General features: G+C 37.6%; 2 long non-coding RNA genes across 4 annotated transcripts in view; one reads left to right on the top strand and one right to left on the bottom strand.

The window, feature by feature from the left end:
• Nucleotides 1-534: 534 nt before the first annotated feature.
• On the top strand, nt 535-3,499 carry LOC146509265 (uncharacterized). Its single transcript, XR_014876492.1, has 4 exons — nt 535-2,209; nt 2,391-2,527; nt 2,614-2,836; nt 2,927-3,499. It is a non-coding gene; the product is annotated as an uncharacterized LOC146509265 (long non-coding RNA).
• A 6,205-nt stretch (nt 3,500-9,704) lies between these two features.
• Nucleotides 9,705-19,958, bottom strand: part of LOC146509263 (uncharacterized) — a 32,718-nt gene continuing 22,464 nt past the window's right edge. For 2 of the 3 annotated variants that reach the window (XR_014876475.1, XR_014876476.1), the window contains one exon: nt 9,705-14,699. This is a non-coding gene — a long non-coding RNA (uncharacterized LOC146509263). The remainder of the gene's footprint in view (nt 14,700-19,958) is intronic. The other variant, XR_014876477.1, reaches the window with a different exon arrangement.

The raw sequence follows: 19,958 nt of genomic DNA, 5'->3' as shown, positions 1-19,958 counted from the left end.
AATGAAGAACATTTTTGAACCAGGTATGGCTTATGTTGCTCTCAGCAGGGTGACGTCTCTCAGTGGACTCTATCTACAGGACTTGGATGAGAAAAAGATTTACGCCAATCCCGAGGTAACTGCAGTGCTCCAAACCATGAGACAAGCCAGCGTTGAGGAAATGATGCCTCTTCTTCAGGTCAGAGAAACAGCCAGCAGACCTGACACTCTTACACTGATCCAACACAATACAGAGGGTTTGCCATCTCACATCAGCGACATCAAGAGTCATCATGAAATGTGTTTAGCAGATGTTTTGTGTCTCACAGAGTCTCACCTCCAAGGCTCCTTTGTTGCAGATAGTCTTCATTTGGACGGCTACACCATGTTCAAACGCAACAGACATGTGTCCTACACAAACTTTCCTCACATGGCCAGCAGAAGTGGTGGTGGAGTTGTTGTGTATTTGAGGAATCATTTTCAGGTTCAGGTAAAACAGTTTCTGCATAATGTCACTGATCTTGAGTTTTTAGTGTTGAAGGTTCAGGCTCCATTCCCTGCGCTCATTGTGGTTGTGTACAGACCTCCAGACTACAGTTTGACACCGTTCATGCAAAACCTGGTAAGTCTTTTAGATTCACTTGAAATAATGGACTGTCACCCAATAATTGTGTGTGGAGATTTTAATGAGAACCAGTTACAGAGTGGAAGAAAACAGATTCTGGAGCAGTTTCAATCTAGAGGGTATTCACAGCTGATCACTTCTGCCACTACAGACAAGAACACCCTGCTTGACCTGATTTTTATTTCTCAGCCACAGAAAAGCCTCCATTCAGGTGTTCTGAGAACATATTACAGTTACCACAACCCTGTGTTTTGTGTCCTGTCCTCAAGCCAATCATGAAGTCGTGTGGTGAGTTTTGAAACAATTACAGATCATGTTTGTTACAGAGTTTACTGATTGTAGAGCATGAAAAAGATTTTTCATTGAAAAAATTGTCTTCCCTACTCTGTCTGTAAGAAGACCCTTTCTTATTGCAATGTTATTAATCATTTCACCAAATCATGGCTGTACTTCATGCAGAGCCGGGAGATCTGCTTTCTGTTATCATGCACCTCAGATCTGAAATATGCTGCAAAAAGTATTAAACGGACATAATTTTTTTTTATTCTCATGTTTTAAATGACTAAATCTACTAATGCATTTTTTCATGGATGTTAATTGTCATCTCCTTTTTTGATACTTTTTTTACTTTGACGTTTGTATCTCAACAAACAAGATCTTCCCCTCCAAGGGCTTTCAAATATGAAATAGTAAATAAATAAATTCCAGATAAATGCAGGTATTTATTATGGGTCACATGAATAAATACAGACAATTATATTTTCTTGATTATAGTAAATTTTGTAGAATCAAATGTTTTTGGGATGAATGAGGTTTTGCTTATCATGTTTTACAGGTAAAAAAATGTAAAGGTTTTAAACTATCTTTAGGCTACCAGAGATGTCTATGATGATACATTATGTAGAGAAAAACATTTTTACAGCTTACAGAATATGTATAAAAACTGATTTAGAAGTACATGGAAAGTTTCTGCATCCATTTTCTGACTTGGCCTTTATCCGGGTGGGTTTGGGTTTGGGTGGATAAAGGCCAAGTCAGAATTCTCTGAGCAGCTGGAAAAAGCTGCTAATAAACAAAGACATCAGAAAGCGGGGGCTTTAGGTGTAGCCCCCGCTTTCTGACGCACTAATTAGATTTAGTAACTGACACCCCATACCAGCATTACATAGACACTTGGGGGCTGAGATGGGTGGGTGGGGAGGGTGGGTGGTGTTAAAAGCACTTTATGTTTTGTAGATGTATTTTTTTCAGACAGGGCACACACAGTCCTGTTTCCTTTGTGGGAAAACCTTCAAACTTCACCATCCTCAGCTGAAACAACAACATCTTAACACCATCTTCATGAACTGCTGAGCCAAACCTGATCCATCAGTGCTGGACTGCACAGATAACTACATGCCACACAGAGACTGCTGTTTTATGAACTGCCATACCAGTGTGTCTTCAATGGAGAAGATGACACACCCATCACCTGACCTCCTGCCTGATCTGGAGACCATCATCATGCTGCCACACTACACACCTCTGAGACCATCAATGATGACTCATACTGAGGAAACTGTATTTCCTGTCAGAGATGCTCAGTGATCCTCAGAGCAGAGAGAGGTATGATTCTTTATCTTTGATAAAAAATGTCAGTGTTTTTAATTCAATTAATTAATTTAAATCCTGTTTATTGCACAAATAATTCCACACTCAAATGATTATACTTGTTGACACTTTTTGAGTTTTAATTCACATTATGGATTACAAATCTATGCTTTTTCTACTCTGTCTCTCTGTGCAGGTATTGCTGTCTTCTGAGTTCTTCAGTGTCCCAACTGAGACATTCAAACCTCATTGCAGAGCTCATGTCTTTCCTCACCATCATGTGAGTGTGAGATTGCTCTGGATTCTGGTTATGTGGCCTGCAGCACCTATAAGGTATTTCAACATTGTTCATTGTATAACTTATTTGTAGTTTTTAAGCCTTAACACAAATAAAATGTTCCTTTTTCTGTATTTTTTAGAACAAGCTCGTACAGTGTGCCTGCATTCCAGCTTCTTAGACTCTACACAAGTGGACAGAGTATCAGTGTTTGGCCACTCTTACAGACACCGACTTCTGTCAACTCACTGCTACTGATCAGGCACCTCACTCCAGGAAGACAGAGGGCTGCAAGCCTGTCATCGTTTCCAGTGTGGCTTTGTATTCTTGGGGTAGCATCAGATTTTTCCCACAAATATTCAAAGGTAACACTTATTTTAAGCTTAGTTATTAAATCAAAAGTCTTCCCTTGTGTTAATTTTATTGTTTTAAAAAAAAATTTTGTTTTCTTTTAGATTTATATGCAGTGATCGGATGTGGTGGAGCTTTGTTAACTGTGTGGAAAACATCTGTTTGTGATGATATTTACAATGAGGCTTTAAGGTGACAGTTTCCATGTAATTTCAATCCTTTTACTAAGCAAAAACATGTTTGCAATTAACATTTTTTTTCAGTTTTGTCTTTTGGATTTATGGTTAACATTCCTCTGTGACAGCAAATACTAAACTGGTCCAAGTAACCAGCATATCATTGGTCAAAGGCAAAAAGGACCACATGTCACGCTAGCAATGAATTTTTGACTGTGTTTGTGTCACCAGATTTAACAAACAATATCAGACATATGAAACTGAACTCTGGATTAATGTGCAGATGTTTTTTGTGTTTTTTTTTTTTATTGTTGAATAATTATTTTGTAGGACAAACCCAATCTATTTACCCAAACAATGTAACTTGTTTGGGTAAATAGTGGATTAATATATCTAAGTCTATAAGTATAGCAAGCTGAATTCATACAAACACACAGCTCTAAATCTTGAATTGTAGGATGTACAAAAATGATCATGTGATTATTATGGACATTTAAATAACTATATCTATTGAACCATTACACGTATTCTTTATAGAGATTACACAATCTCAAAATGTGAAAAAAGAAAGTGTTTAAGAGAATAAATAATGTGTGTTTGTATGAATCCTGCCTTAGTATGGGGTGTCAGTAACTACATTAGTATAGAGTAGGTCTAACAGTGGTTTTCCACATCTGCTCTAATATATATAGATAATGGGTCAGGCATATAAAGTCATTTTGAAAAGTTCATAAAGGTCATTTATATGTGTTCCTCTTTATCATTTTATATCAGGTCACACAGCTGACTTGAGTTTTGATCAGGGTAGAACCATAACATTCATGCTAATGGTTCTACTGTTTACAGTTACTTTATGATGGATTTCACCCTGGTCACAGCACTATGTGAAAAGCTGTTAGAGGTAAAGTTAACCCAATTAATACCTCATCATAAGTCACTCTCTAACGCAAAGCAGTGATTATTTTTCAGTGTAATTTATTCCACAACAATGTTCTTTATTTGATTCCTGTTTCTTTAAATATGCACATCGATTGTTCAGCTGTGTGACTCTCCACACCTCAAATATATCACAATGTGGACTTCATTTCGGTACAGATTTATCATCAAATCAGGAAACTGTAAACTAATTGAAAAAATGAAGCTTATGAAAATTTTAATGTGGCATTGGAACATGTTGTTTATCCTTGCCAAATGGTATTTACACAAAACTCCAGCAAATCAGAGGATGTATTTTTGTCCTTCACTTGCTGTTTATATATGTGTATATTTTTGCAGTTAATAGCCTATCATGTGTCTGCGCATCTTAGGGCCATAAACATAAACATGGCAAACAAGGATATGTTCACTATTCCAACAGATGCTTCAATTGTTTGTATAGATGTTAGATTCATTTGATTTGCATTTTCTATTAATATTATTCTGTTTGTCCCAAATGGGATTTTTATTTCTGTATGCCATTATTGTAATCATTGGAAACAACTGAGTAAATATTTTGTATCATATGTTTCTAAAAATATTTGAATGTTCTACTTTTCTACTACTGGTTTTCTACTTTCTAAACTTTCTGCCACTCTTTGGCATTTCAATAACATTATTTTTGGGTGTTTTTATCTCTGACCGCAGCATCTTGTGCATCTTGTATTACCTAAATGTTGTTTGTGTGGGTTTTGTTTTTGTTTTGGGTTTTTTTTTTTTTTGCCATTTTTAGATTTCACCAGCTGTGTAAACTCTGCAATTTTACCTTGGTTTTGTTCCACATCAGTTTATCTGCTGGGTGATTTTCTTCCTTTTCTAATGTTTCTGGTAATTTTTCACAGTTAAACAAGTAACTTTGAGGTTACTTCAGCCTTTTCAGTTGTTATCTGTTGACAGTTTTGCCTAATTATTACATTTCTGCAAAATTATAGCAGTTCTGATAAGTTGTAATATTTCTGGCAAGTTTTTAATTTTCTACTAAATTATATTATTTCTGCTAGGTTACACTACTTTTGTTTGTTATGTTATGTTAAGTATGTTATGTTAAGTTATGTTATTCTAAATTATTACATTTCTGCTAAGTTTTTAATTTTCTACTAAATTATATTATTTCTGCTAGGTTACACTACTTTTGTTTGTTATGTTATGTTATGTTAAGTTATGTTATTCTAAATTATTACATTTCTGCTAAGTTGTGGCTTCTGGTAAACTACAACATTTCTGCTGAATTGTTATGTTTATTAGTTATTGCATTTCTGCTAAGTTATTACATTTTTGTTAACTTGATGTTGTCCTGCAAAGTTATTAAAATTTCAACAACTTTTAAAACACTGACTTTGATTTCTTCAGCTTCTTCAGCTATTTTCAACTATTTTCAGCAGACAGCTTCAGCTATAAAGCATCCACACTGCATTTTCGCAGGAAATGCAAATTTTTCTAGTTATTATTATTATTATTATTCTTCAAGTTGCTCCCGTTTTTTGCACTTTAACTACTTCCACAATTTTTATGCTATTTTCACCATTCAAACTTTAAACTATTCTGGTATTTCTGCTAATTTCTGCTATGATTTTTGCTATTTATAACTATTATACTTTTTAAAATATTAAGCTTTTTTCCTTTAATTTGTCCCATTGAAATGAATGGGAAACTTCCAAAATTCTGCTAAAACTTGCTCATTTTTGAAACTTAACTACTTCCTCATGCTTTCACATAGAAACTCAATTTAAACTTTAAAATGTTCACAAATTATTGGGTTATTCATGTATGATTCAGCTTTTTCATATCTGTTACCGTTTTCATCTTATCCCTCTTAAGTTTTGAGTTTCATCTTTGTGATTTTTCACAAAATACATGGGTCGTTATGGTTGCTATGCAGTTGGTTCTAAGTGAGCCACTTTAAGTTTCGCAGTCTTCTCTTCATGTCCGAACAACCTCTTGCTACTTGCTCAATTTTCACTCAACTTCCACAAAATATATATCAAAACGTAGATATTTTTGCTGGCTTTCAGAAAACGTCACTATCATTGTTGTGGAATTTATAGAATTTTGGCAAATCTCCTCAGACCAACACAAAGTTGGAAAACTCTCCATAGAAAGTCAATGGAGAGTTTGTTCAAAATCGCCGCCTGATTTCTGTAATGAGAGGCATATTCGAATCGTCATATCTTCTTAACGAAGCAAAGTTAAGACATGAGGCTTGTCCCGATATATCTTCAGACACTCCTGACGCTCACAATTCAAGAATTTTGTTCTCAGCTATTACCATTTGGCCATGAATTACGTTTGTTTGAGGGTAGGAAATCCGTCCTTCGCTCAGATTTCTTCAGATTTCAAACTCTGGAAATGAACCACTTTTTTCTCTCGTCATATCTTTTTGATGGACTTCTATAGAGACCTGAAAATTTCCATGACTGTTCACTAAAGCCTGCTGTCTCTGACGGTGAAAGAATTTCATCGATACTCCAAATAGATTTAGAGTTACAAAGCGTTGTTTGAGGGCAAGTCAAGGCAGTTTTTGGTTCACCTCTACTCAGTTATGGTGCATTAGAAGTCAAATATCTTTAATAATTCATATTTTAATGATAAATTGTCAACACTTGAAGATTCCCCCATCTCTTCTGAACAAAACGGTGTAAGAATGACCGTTCTAGCCCCTACGGTTAGGAAATTATGGCCATTTGTTTGGAGGGTAGTCCTCACTATGAGAAATAGACTGCAAAAATCCTGCCTCTCTGCTGTGTGTGTAAAAACGGCTTCACCTGTTTTGGCGGGAAAAAGTACACAGCCTCTCTGATTGGTGGATTCAAATTTAGCAGCTCCCAGGCTGCTTGACTGACCTTTAAACTTGCTTCTCTCTCTTCTCTCTCTGCTAAATATAGTATTTCTTCTAAATTATAGTATTTCTGCTAAATTATAGTATTTCTGCTAAATTATAGTATTTGTGCTTAATTATAGTATTTCTGCTAAATTATAGTATTTCTGCTTTTTATACTATTTCTGCTTAATATAGTATTTGTGCTTAATATAGTATTTCTGCTTTTTATAGTATTTCTGCTTTTTATAGGATTTGTGCTTAATATAGTATTTCTGCTTTTTATAGTATTTCTGCTTTTTATAGTATTTCTGCTAAATTATAGTATTTCTGCTTTTTATAGTATTTCTGCTTTTTATACGAATTGTGCTTAATATAGGATTTGTGCTTAATATAGTATTTCTGCTAAATTATAGTATTTCTGCTACATTATACTATTTCTGCTTTTTATAGTGTTTCTGCTAAATTATAGTATTTCTGCTTTTTATAGTATTTCTGCTTTTTATACGAATTGTGCTTAATATAGGATTTGTGCTTAATATAGTATTTCTGCTAAATTATAGTATTTCTGCTTTTTATAGGATTTGTGCTTAATATATGTCAGGGTTCTGGGTCTGAGCAACCCAGGATCCCTGAGCAGTTATGGACTAGTTATATGTATTACTATATATTTTTGGTGTTGCTTCCCCGTTTGCTCTATGCTTGTACATATGTGGAGACACTTGTTAAATTCCCCTGGCTGGTGGACTCCCTCAATCCAGTTGTCCTGGACTTCCTGCTTTCCACCCTCCACCTCCACTTTCCTCCTCAGGCTGCTCACCGGCCCGGACCGCTGGTGGATTCACAGCCTGAGATGCCGGCCCCGACGTCTACACGGAAACGCCGTTCGCGCTGCCGGCTTTCCTCACCGCAGCCTAATCCACGAACTTCTCAAGAGTCGGCTGTGGTGAGTAGTACGGACAATTTTCCATTTCCCTCACCATCTGTGTTTGTGTCTGCAGTGGACGAGCCGACAGCGCAGGTAACATCACCTCGGTCAGAGGTCTCCACACCACTCGCTGCTTCAACATCTGCAGCTGTGGCACCGCCGTCATCTCACCGCCTGCAGTCACCCTTCTGCCATCTTCTTCACCGGCTGCTACGTCGCCACCCGGACCTGCCCTGCCCGAGCAGGAGCTCGGCGAGCCGGAGGAGCTCGCACTGCCCGAGCAGGAGCTCCACGAGCCGGTGGAGCTCGCACTGCCCGAGCAGGAGCTCCACGAGCCGGTGGAGCTCGCACTGCCCGAGCAGGAGCTCGGCGAGCCGATGGAGCTCGCACTGCCCGAGCAGGAGCTCGGCGAGCCGCTGGAGCTCGCACTGCCCGAGCAGGAGCTCGGCGAGCCGGTGGAGCTCGCACTGCCCGAGCAGGAGCTCGGCGAGCCGGTGGAGCCAGCGCCGCTGCCGGAGGAGCTCAGCGAGCCGGTGGAGCCAGCGCCGCTGCCCGGCGAGCAGGAGAAGCCAGCGCCGCTGCTCGGCGAGCGTGTGGAGCCCGCGCCGGAGCTCGGTGAGCGGGTGGAGCCCGCGGCGGAGCTCGGTGAGCGGGTGGAGCCCGCGCCGGAACTCGGCGAGCAGGAGAGCGGCTAGCAGGAGAGCGGCGCTTTTTTTTGCGCCGCTGCGGGATGCGCGGTCTGACTTTGGGACTGTGACCTGGGAGGGTTTGTTGTTTGTTGTTTTTGCTTGTTTTGGTTCTGGCTACTTAACCCTTAAGCTACTTAAGAGAGTCTTGGAGCTCCCACCGACGCGGGATCATTACGTGAGACTCCACGTCAGTCATCCTGTTGTGCTTGGTTAGTGTGTGTGTATGCCCGCGATTGTATGTGTCCTGACGGCTGCTTCTATTGTGTCCCCAGGAGAGGGGTGGAGTGCCAGACAGCAGCCAGCAAGGGGAGGGCTGAGACACGGGAGCGGAGAGCACAAACACTGGGAGAAGACACGACACGGGAGTCTGGGGAAAGCACGGGAATTTGGTGTTATTTCCACACACTGTAAATAAACGCACTGTTTATACACAGAGCACCGCGCCTGGGTCCTCCTTCCCCACACCCCCCACGGTTTGCCATGCCATACCGTGACAATATAGTATTTGTGCTTAATATAGTATTTCTGCTTTTTATAATATTTCTGCTAAATTATAGTATTTCTGCTTTTTATAGTATTTCTGCTAAATTATAGTATTTCTGCTTAATCATACTATTTCTATATATTACTGCCAGGTGCCCAGGCAGCCAATCCTCTGTGAGAACTGAGACACTTAGCCCTGAAATTTACATATCAGGGCCTGCACGGCTTCCCAGCCAGCCAATCATATCTGAGGTCTGCCGTTTCTTCTCTTGTCATGTCTCAGCGACGGTTGTACAAAGAGCAATGAAAATCACAGTCAAAGTACACCAAAGTCTGCTGATTCACCCAGTACAAGAATTATGCTTCTAGTCCACCTAGTTTTTGAGTTACATGACGTTTTGTAACTCCAAAAAACGGCGTTTTTCGCCTCTCACCGCGATCTAATTCTGACTGCTCATCACCCTGTTTTCCAGGCGCCAGGCTCTCTTTCCCAGTGGCGCAGTTGGTAGTGACATGGGTCTGCAAGCCAAAGGTCGTTGGTTCGATTCCACATTGGGCAACGTGTTTTTTTCCCTACAAATTAATACACTATCACAGACCAGTAATTCATATTCATCATTTATTATAATTCTGCAAACTTTTATCATTTTACCAGCTTTTCTAATATGGACCTCACATTCTTGTTAACACTCCATGGCACAAATACTGTTCCCTTTAGGCTCTGTGTATGTGTGTGTGTATCAATATTTCTCCCATTTTAAAGTATTACTCCACCATAATTGTATTTCTGTTAAATCAAAGTACTTTTACTACATCTTAGTACTTCTGCTCAATCATAGTATTTCTGCTAAATCATAGTATTTTTGCCAAATCATGGTTTTTGTGCCAAATCATAACATTTGTGTTATGTTATAGTATTACTACTAAGTGGAGGAATTTCTGTCATGTTACAGTATATGTGCTGATTACAGTATTTCTGCTAAATCATAGTATTTCTACTATATTATATTTTTCTTTCTAAATATAGCATTTCTGCTATATAATTGTATTTCTGCTATGTTATAATATTTGTGCTAAACCAGAGTATTTGTGCTGAAACATAGTATTTCTGCCAAATGATAGTATTTCTGTCAAATTATAGTATTTGTGCTAAAACATAGTATTCATTTAAAATTACAATATTCATAGTTCATCACAGTGTCTCTGGTAAATCACAGTATTTCTGCTATGTTGTACTATTTTTCTAAATCATAGTGTTTCTGTAATGTTTAAGTATTTTTGGCTAAATATATTCTTTCTGTTATCTTATACTATTTCTCCTAAATTCTTGTATATTTGAGAAGTTATCATGTTTCTGGTAAGTTACAATATTTCTGCCAAGTTCTGCTATGCTATTGTATTTCTGCCAAGTATTATGTTTCCTCTAAGATATTGCAGTTCTGCTAAGTTATTACTTTTTAGCAAAGTTCCTTTGCTTCTGCAAAGTTTTTACAATTTCTGCAACTTTTCAGCTTTTTCAGCTAGTTTTTGCAGACAGCTTCAGCTTTAAAGCATCCACACTGCATTTTCGCAGGAAATGCAAATTTTTCTAGTTCTTTATCCTTTATTATTCTGGTTGCTTCCGTACACTTTTTGGCGCTTAACTACTCCCTCAGTTTTTGTGCTATTTGCACCATTCAAATCTTAAAAAATTCTGCTCTTTCTGCTAATGCCGGCTATGACTTTTGGTGCTCATAACTTCTATACTTTTTGAGATATTGAATTTTTTTTGCAATATTTTTTGCCCTTTTCTGCCATATTATCAGTGGCCTCACTGATTTTCCTTGCCGGGTTGACCTGTGTTTTAGCTCAGTGAGATGAGCATCCGTCCTCAGACTGGGAGGCACGGGTTCAAATCCCGCTTATGGCAACATTTCTTCCAGTTAACAGTTAAACTTTTTTAACTCTTTTCAGCAGAAATTCTGCTCATTCACCTCTTTTCAGCAGAATTTTAAATTTTTTCACCACTTTTCAGCACAAATCCCAGCTTTTTCAGCTGTTTTCAGCAAAAACCTCTTTTCAGCAGAATTCTGCTGATTGAACTCTTTTCAGCAGAAATTCTGCTGATTGAACTCTTTTCAGCAGAATTTTTAATTTTTTCACCACTTTTCAGCACAAATCCCAGCTTTTTCAGCTGTTTTCAGCAAAAACCTCTTGTCAGCAGAATTCTGCTCATTCACCTCTTTTCAGTAGAAATTCTAATCATTCAGCTTTTTTCAGCAGAAATTCTGCTGATTGAACTCTTTTCAGCAAAATTTTCACCCTTTTCACCTCTTATCAGCACAAATCTCAGCTGTTTTCAGAAAAAAACTCTTTTGAGCAGAAATTATGCTGATTCATCTCTTTTCAGCGCAACTTTCTGCTTCTTTCCATCCTTTCTGCAGAAATTCTGCTCATTCAACTCTTTTCAGCAAAATTTTCACCCTTTTCACCTCTTATCAGCACAAATCTCAGCTGTTTTCAGAAAAAACTCTTTTGAGCAGAAATTATGCTGATTCATCTCTTTTCAGCGCAACTTTCTGCTTCTTTCCATCCTTTCTGCAGAAATTCTGCTCATTCAACTCTTTTCAGCAAAATTTTCACCCTTTTCACCTCTTATCAGCACAAATCTCAGCTGTTTTCAGAAAAAACTCTTTTGAGCAGAAATTCTGCTGATTCATCTCTTTTCAGCGCAACTTTCTGCTCCTTTACCTCTTTTCAGCAGAAATTCTGCTGATTCCCCTTTTTTTTGCAAAGTTTTCAGCCTTTTCACCTCTTCTCACCACAATTCTCAGCAGCTTCTGCTCATTTCAACAGAATTGTCAGTCTCTCCACCTCTTCTTTGTGCGAATGAGTTTGCCTCAGTGAGATGACTAGCCGCCTTGAAACCAAAAGGGCAAGGTTCGAATCCTACTCAGGGCAACACCTTTTTTCAGCAGACATCTTCAGCATTAAGGCATCCACACAGCATTTTCGCAGGAAATGCAAATTTTTCTAGTTGTGTGGATGCCTAAAAGGGCATCCACACCATTGAGTTCCTGTTTCTCTTTATTCTTTATCCTTTATTATTCTGGTTGCTTCCGTACACTTTTTGGCGCTTAACTACTCCCTCAGTTTTTGTGCTATTTGCACCGTTCAAATCTTAAAAAATTCTGCTCTTTCTGCTAATGCCGGCTATGACTTTTGGTGCTCATAACTTCTATACTTTTTGAGATATTGAATTTTTTTTGCAATATTTTTTGCCCTTTTCTGCCACATTATCAGTGGCCTCACTGATTTTCCTTGCCGGGTTGACCTGTGTTTTAGCTCAGTGAGATGAGCATCCGTTCTCAGACTGGGAGGCCCGGGTTCAAATCCTGCTTATGGCAAAATTTCTTTCAGTTAACAATTAAACGTTTTTAACTCTTTTCAGCAGAAATTCTGCTGATTGAACTCTTTTCAGCAGAATTTTAAATTTTTTCACCACTTTTCAGCACAAATCCCAGCTTTTTCAGCTGTTTTCAGCAAAAACCTCTTTTCAGCAGAATTCTGCTGATTGAACTCTTTTCAGCAGAAATTCTGCTGATTGAACTCTTTTCAGCAGAAATTCTGCTGATTGAACTCTTTTCAGCAGAATTTTAAATTTTTTCACCACCTTTCAGCACAAATCCCAGCTTTTTCAGGTGTTTTCAGCAAAAACCTCTTTTCAGCAGAATTCTGCTGATTCATCTCTTTTGAGCAGAAATTCTTCCGATTCACCGCTTTTCAGCGCAACTTTCTGCTTCTTTACCTCTTTTCAGCAGAAATTCTTCTGACTCACCTCTTTTCTGTAAAGTTTTCAGACCTTTCACCTCTTATCAGCACAAATCCCAGCTTTTTCAGCTGTTTTCAGCAAAAACCTGTTTTTAGCAGAATTCTGCTCATTCAGCTTTTTTCAGCAGAAATTCTGCTGATTGAACTCTTTTCAGGAGAATTTTCACCTCTTTTCAGCTCAAATCTCAGCTGTTTTCAGAAAAAACTCTTTTGAGCAGAAATTCTGCTCATTCACCTCTTTTCAGCGCAATTTTCTGCTTCTTTCCATCTTTTCTGCAGAAATTCTGCTCATTCAACTCTTTTCAGCAAAGTTTTCAGCCTTTTCACCTCTTATCAGCACAATTTTCAGCAGCTTCTTCTCATTTCATCAGAATTGTCAGTCTCTCCACCTGTTGTTTGTGAGAATAAGTTTGGCTCAGTGAGATGACTAGCTGCCTTGAGACCAAAAGGACCAGGTTTGAATCCTGCTCAGGCCGAAATTTTTTTTCAGCTTTTTTCAGCAGACATCTTCAGCGTTAAGGCATCCACACAGCATTTTCGCAGGAAATGCAAATTTTTCTAGTTGTGTGGATGCCCTCATAGGGCAGAGTTCCTGTTTCTCTTTATTCTTTATTATTATTCTTCAAGTTGCTTCCGTTTTTTCCGTTTTTTGGACCTTAACTACTCCCTCAGTTTTCATGCTATTTTCACCGTTCAAATCTTAAAAAATTCTGCTCTTTCCTGCTATGACTTTTGGTGCTCATAACTTCTATACTTTTTGAGATATTGAATTTTTTTTGCAATATTTTTTGCCCTTTTCTGCCACATTATCAGTGGCCTCACTGATTTTCCTTGCCGGGTTGACCTGTGTTTTAGCTCAGTGAGATGAGCATCCATTCTCAGACTGGGAGGCCCGGGTTCAAATCCCGCTTATGGCAAAATTTCTTTCAGTTAACAATTAAACGTTTTTAACTCTTTTCAGCAGAAATTCTACTGATTGAACTCTTTTCAGCAGAAGTTTTTAATTTTTTCACTACTTTTCAGCACAAATCCCAGCTTTTTCAGCTGTTTTCAGCAAAAACCTCTTTTCAGCAGAATTCTGCTCATTGAACTCTTTTCAGCAGAATTTTGAATTTTTTCACCACTTTTCAGCACAAATCCCAGCTTTTTCAGGTGTTTTCAGCAAAAAACTCTTTTCAGCAGAAATTCTGCTCATTGAACTCTTTTCAGCAGAAATTCTGCTCATTGAACTCTTTTCAGCAGAAATTCTGCTCACTGAACTCTTTTCAGCAGAATTTTGAATTTTTTCACCACTTTTCAGCACAAATCCCAGCTTTTTAAGCTGTTTTCAGCAAAAAAACCCTTTTCAGCAGAAATTCTGCTGATTCATCTCTTTTCAGCAGAATTTTGAATTTTTTCACCACTTTTCAGCACAAATCCCAGCTTTTTCAGGTGTTTTCAGCAAAAAACTCTTTTCAGCAGAATTCTGCTCATTCACCTCTTTTCAGCAGAAATTCTGCTCATTGAACTCTTTTCAGCAGAAATTCTACTCACTGAACTCTTTTCAGCAGAATTTTGAATTTTTTCACCACTTTTAGGCACAAATCCCAGCTTTTTCAGCTGTTTTCAGCAAAAAACTCTTTTCAGCAGAAATTCTGTTGATTGAACTCTTTTCAGCAGAATTTTAAATTTTTTCACCACTTTTCAGCACAAATCCCAGCTTTTTCAGCTGTTTTCAGCAAAAACCTCTTTTCAGCAGAATTCTGCTGATTGAACTCTTTTCAGCAGAAATTCTGCTGATTCACCTCTTTTCATCAGAATTTTAAATTTTTTCACCACATTTCAGCACAAATCCCAGCTTTTTCAGCTTTTTTCAGCAAAAACCTCTTTTCAGCAGAAATTCTGCTCATTGAACTCTTTTCAGCAGAATTTTGAATTTTTTCACCACTTTTCAGCACAAATCCCAGCTTTTTCAGGTGCTTTCAGCAAAAAACTCTTTTCAGCAGAATTCTGCTCATTCACCTCTTTTCAGCAGAAATTCTGCTCATTGAACTCTTTTCAGCAGAAATTCTGCTCACTGAACTCTTTTCAGCAGAATTTTGAATTTTTTCACCACTTTTCAGCACAAATCCCAGCTTTTTAAGCTGTTTTCAGCAAAAAACCCTTTTCAGCAGAAATTCTGCTGATTGAACTCTTTTCAGCAGAATTTTAAATTTTTTCACCACTTTTCAGCACAAATCCCAGCTTTTTCAGCTGTTTTCAGCAAAAACCTCTTTTCAGCAGAATTTTGCTGATTGAACTCTTTTCAGCGAAATTCTGCTCATTGAACTCTTTTCAGCAGAATTTTAAATTTTTTCACTACTTTTCAGCACAAATCCCAGCTTTTTCAGCTGTTTTCAGCAAAAACCTCTTTTCAGCAGAATTCTGCTGATTCACCTCTTTTCATCAGAATTTTAAATTTTTTCACCACATTTCAGCACAAATCCCAGCTTTTTCAGCTTTTTTCAGCAAAAACCTCTTTTCAGCAGAAATTCTGCTCATTGAACTCTTTTGAGCAGAAATTCTGCTCATTGAACTCTTTTCAGCAGAAATTGTGCTCACTGAACTCTTTTCAGCAGAATTTTGAATTTTTTCACCACTTTTCAGCACAAATCCCAGCTTTTTAAGCTGTTTTCAGCAAAAAAAAACCCTTTTCAGCAGAAATTCTGCTGATTCATCTCTTTTCAGCAGAATTTTAAATTTTTTCACCACTTTTCAGCACAAATCCCAGCTTTTTCAGCTTTTTTCAGCAAAAACATCTTTTCAGCAGAAATTCTGCTGATTGAACTCTTTTCAGCAGAAATTCTGCTGATTGAACTCTTTTCAGCAGAACTTTCACCTCTTTTCAGCCCAAATTCTGCTGATTCATCTCTTTTCTGAAAAATTTTCAGCCTTTTCACCACTTTTCAACAAAATTTTCTGCTTCTTCACCTGTATTCAGCAGAATTTTAAGTGTCTTCACCACCATACAACTCTTTGCAACTTTTTCAGCTTTTTTCAGCAGACATCTTCAACGTTAAGGCATCCACACAGCATTTTCGCAGGAAATGCAAATTTTTCTAGTGTGCCTTTAACTTTACATCTCTGACTAGCTCTGTCTTTTGCAAAACTTTAAACTATGCTGGGACCTTTTTGGAAGCACATTGTTTGATCCATTGTTTGGTGTGGACAGGGTCTTTTGTTTTTGAAATCTGGTTTTATTCTCTTTGACTTCCCTGTTTTGTGTGATGTGGCTGTTATAAAACAGTAGGCTGAGTATTTTAAGCAATCAACTTCTTGGAACCTTCTGAAAGGCTCTGATACATCTAAAAGATGCATTCCTCGGCTTAAGATGGTTTTGTCACTCCTAAAATATCGACATATTTAAATATGAATGTAACGTTAGTATCCCCATTCTTTTAGTCATATGTAATATATGTAATTTTAATTACATTTGTCTTGAACTTGTGTGGTAGCAGTGGAAACAGTGTGAGTTAGCTCATAACAACTTGCATAAGAATGATCGGGTCAGCAGCGTTATGGTTCAGGATTCCTGCAGTGCAGAGAACAGCTGTGTGTGTGTGTGTCAAGGTCCACAGAGGAGTTCCACCAACTAGATAACCAGTGAGGCTAATAAAGATGGTTAATAAAGTTTGTATTTCACTGCATGCTTCAGTGAACTACAAGCGAGTGAGTTTAGGTACTCCACAAACACGTACATAAGTGTGATGTAGCTGCTCATTTAATTTGGTACTGACTAGCAATGAAAAATGCATTGAGGTAGTAAACAAATGAGAGAATCCCAGCAAATGCAAATACTTGCAATCTGTGTACAAGTATGCAAACCAAGTCTTTGTGTTTGTTTGCAGGAATGGGAACAGAAGACCGGCACATAAACCCATCACATACACCCTTGCATCCGTCTTCCTCCAATCTCTTTTTTTGAAATTGTGTATATATTTATTTAAAAAACAAAAAAACAAAATACCGTCAGAAGGTGTGCTGAGGAGGATACATGCATAGCATTCACATGTACTAAAACACATGCCTAGTTTGAGTATACTGTAAGTACCACAACATAAACTTTTATACTATTGAGCATGTTCAGTGTACTTGCTTGTGCAACTTGTGTTTTCCGCTTTGACATCTTTTCAAGCAAACACCTGTCTTTATTTTTCCTTTCAAAATGTGTTCCAGCCATTTGAAGTTAAAAAGGTCCAAGGTCAAAACCAAGTATTTATTTGTAAATGTTAAAGGAAATACTAGCTTCCCTGTGTTTATTTATGTTGACGTATTTAAAGTATTTTCGTAGAGTTTGTGGCTCTGCTCACTCTCCCTTTTCCCACAACATAATTGGTCATCAGTCATGATGCCTCTGTTGTAGTAACAATAATTGTAACACACACCAGCCTGGCAACAATGTAGCTCCTCTCTCATTGATGTTTGAAGAAGTACAAATACAATTGTCCCAACTGTCAGAAACACCGACTCATGGCTAGCAGAAGATTTTGTTAATTGTGTTAAGTGTTTGAAAAGCTAAAGACCTTTTCACACACAGATCATGATGAATCACACTTGAAGCGTGTTTTAATATGAATGTCCATATTTTATATCTGTGACTTTATTGCTATGGGTAATCCGATGGTAAGTTTGTGTTGGTTTGGTAAGTTCCTTGTTTATTCTGTTTGTTTCAGCTTTTCTTTTTGCATTAAAACAACCATGACTGAATACAGACATGTGTGGTCTGGACAACTTCCAAAAGGATGTCTTTTTCTGCCAGTTTAGAGAAGTTTATGAACAGAAAGCTGACCAACTAACTGAAAGTAGATTAGATGCTGAGTCAAATATAAATATAACCTGTTAAATTTACATATTCGATTTCACATATAAGATTTTTTTTTAATATGTGGTGAAATATGTGAACATTGTTAATATAAAGAGTAGGCGGGGCAGAAAAGACAGGAAAGGTGTAACGCTTAAAGAACAACAGGATGCCTTACAGTTAGATTAGATAGTAACATGGTTGGCTATAACAAAGTGAAATTAGTGCGCATGGCATGGGAAGCTCGCTCATTCTGTGAAGGCACCATTAATGATGTAAACAAGTTTACGAACAACATATAGTCAGGTGACATTTTTTAAGAGTACCTGCCTGCAGTCCATACTCTCACTCACTGGTGAAAGTTAAAATTGAAAATATGACAAATCAGACCAGTTTATCAAGAAAGGCCATACTGGTGACAGACCCAAATAAAATACATATTATACAGCCTATATGTTTATTAAAATGTTTCTAATTAAGGCCTCACTAAGAGCATCATCATCCATGCTTTGTAATAGTTGTATTGTTAATGGAGAACTTGCGCTTCTTTCTGTGTGTGTGTGCTTGTGTTGCTCAGAGATGTCTTCATGGCACATTGCAAATCCTTCAACATTACACTGACTAAAAGGGGGGCACTTGTAAACTCACACTGCTGTGTGTTCTGCTCAATCAAAGACTGTGAGTTTGATTTCCACACTGTTAAACACACATACATTCATCAGTGTCACACTGATAATGGTGTTTCTTTTGTGTTGTTGTTGTTGTTGTTTTTGGACGATGTTTCACTGCCTAAGCTTTGCTACTATGTATATAAGGCTAATTTACTTTATGGGGAGTGTTGACAGATGTAGTGAAAGCATGCACTCAGTTTGGAACTCATTGAACACACAGACACTCACTGGTTCGTGGTGATGTAAATATTTCCTGTCTCCTGCCTGAATGATATCCCTAAGGTTTTACAAGCATGTTAGCTTGAAGATGGGACAAGAGATGGTGGTCAGCAAGTGTTGACCTGCAACAAAAAAGGATGTCTGATGTCAGTAAATGTGAACCTGCTGTACATAGCTTGGTAAATGTAGTACTGTAGAAGGGCAGGAGGGCTTTGAATTTTTTTTATTTTTTCTTTTGCACCATATACATTTTCTCTTGTTTTATATCACAGACAGTCTCCAACTCGGGGACAGGCACACTTGTACATAAATTAATAAACCTCCGAACAAACCGGTCTTGGACTTTGTGCCTTATTGTTGGTTCTTTTCAAAAGCAGAGCAATGTATTGACCACAGAACAGTTTTCCAATCGTTTTAAATGAGCTTTGGCCCAGGGCAAATGGCAGTGTTTCCAGACCTATTCACATCTGGCTTCTTCTTTAAATGTTAGAGCTTTAACCTGAATTTGTAGATAGATCTAGATACAAACTTTTCATAGACATTGATTTCTGGAAGTGTTCCTTCCAGTGTTCTACAGGTTATGCACATCCAATACTCAGAATCCATCATCATTCCTAGCATTAAAAGTGTAAGAGGTTTGAAATTTTCTAGTGACAGAGTCAGAGTTGGAAATTTTCTTTAAATTTGTCAGTCGAGTTTCACTTTAGTCATGTGTATGGTAGAGCTAGTCTATAGAGCTTCATCAGGACGTAGTAGATTTCACTGTTCTACAATTCTCATGTCAGAAGAAGCTTTTATGTTGTTCTTTGATGGTCAGTGTACGTTCACAATTATTTTAATTTTGTTGACACAGACAAAAGCAGAAATTTTCTCAATGTATATTTTGCAAAAATGGAAGTTTTTTTTTCTTCCAATTTTTGTTTTTTGATTAATTCTATCAAGCCATCAAACCCAGCAAGATTTAGATAGCTTGGTTTGTGTGTAGCTGACTGAGAATAATGAATCTATTTAGAAAATAATTGTACTTTTTAATAGTGAGAACGTAGTGATGGATGTTTACTGATTTATCAGTGACATCCATTTACTCAAAAAAATACTGATTAGTGGATGACTGGAATGTATAGTTTATGATTGTAATTTACAAAATATAACCAGAGGTGATGTGATGCTTGTGTGATTTTTTTTAACAGGACCCTACAGTAGTATGAGTACCCTAAGTTCACCAACCTTTTGATGGCTAGGTGTGCAGTTCCTGCTTTAAATGCATTCACTTTTTAGATTCAGAAATTTAAATCAAGAGGCAAGAAATGTTTGCGCACACTTATGGACTTAAATCAATAGTGTCTTGATGTATGCTCAATCATCCAGGTAAGGAAATCTTAAAAAGTTGATTCTGTTCATCAAGTCTTATCTTTTTTAGTGGGAGAAACATTTTGTCACTCATCCAAAAAAGGTACATAAGATGAATAGAATCAACTTTTGCCAGTTAAAATAATAGTGTCACTGTCCTCTGCTAAGACTGGAGATAATGCTAGCTAGTTCAGCTGGGTA

This window comes from Neolamprologus multifasciatus, chromosome 10 (assembly GCF_963576455.1).
Source record: "Neolamprologus multifasciatus chromosome 10, fNeoMul1.2, whole genome shotgun sequence".
Classification (NCBI taxonomy): domain Eukaryota; kingdom Metazoa; phylum Chordata; class Actinopteri; order Cichliformes; family Cichlidae; genus Neolamprologus; species Neolamprologus multifasciatus.
Note: the sequence above shows the minus strand (reverse complement) of the source record. Positions and strands in the feature narration are given on the sequence as shown.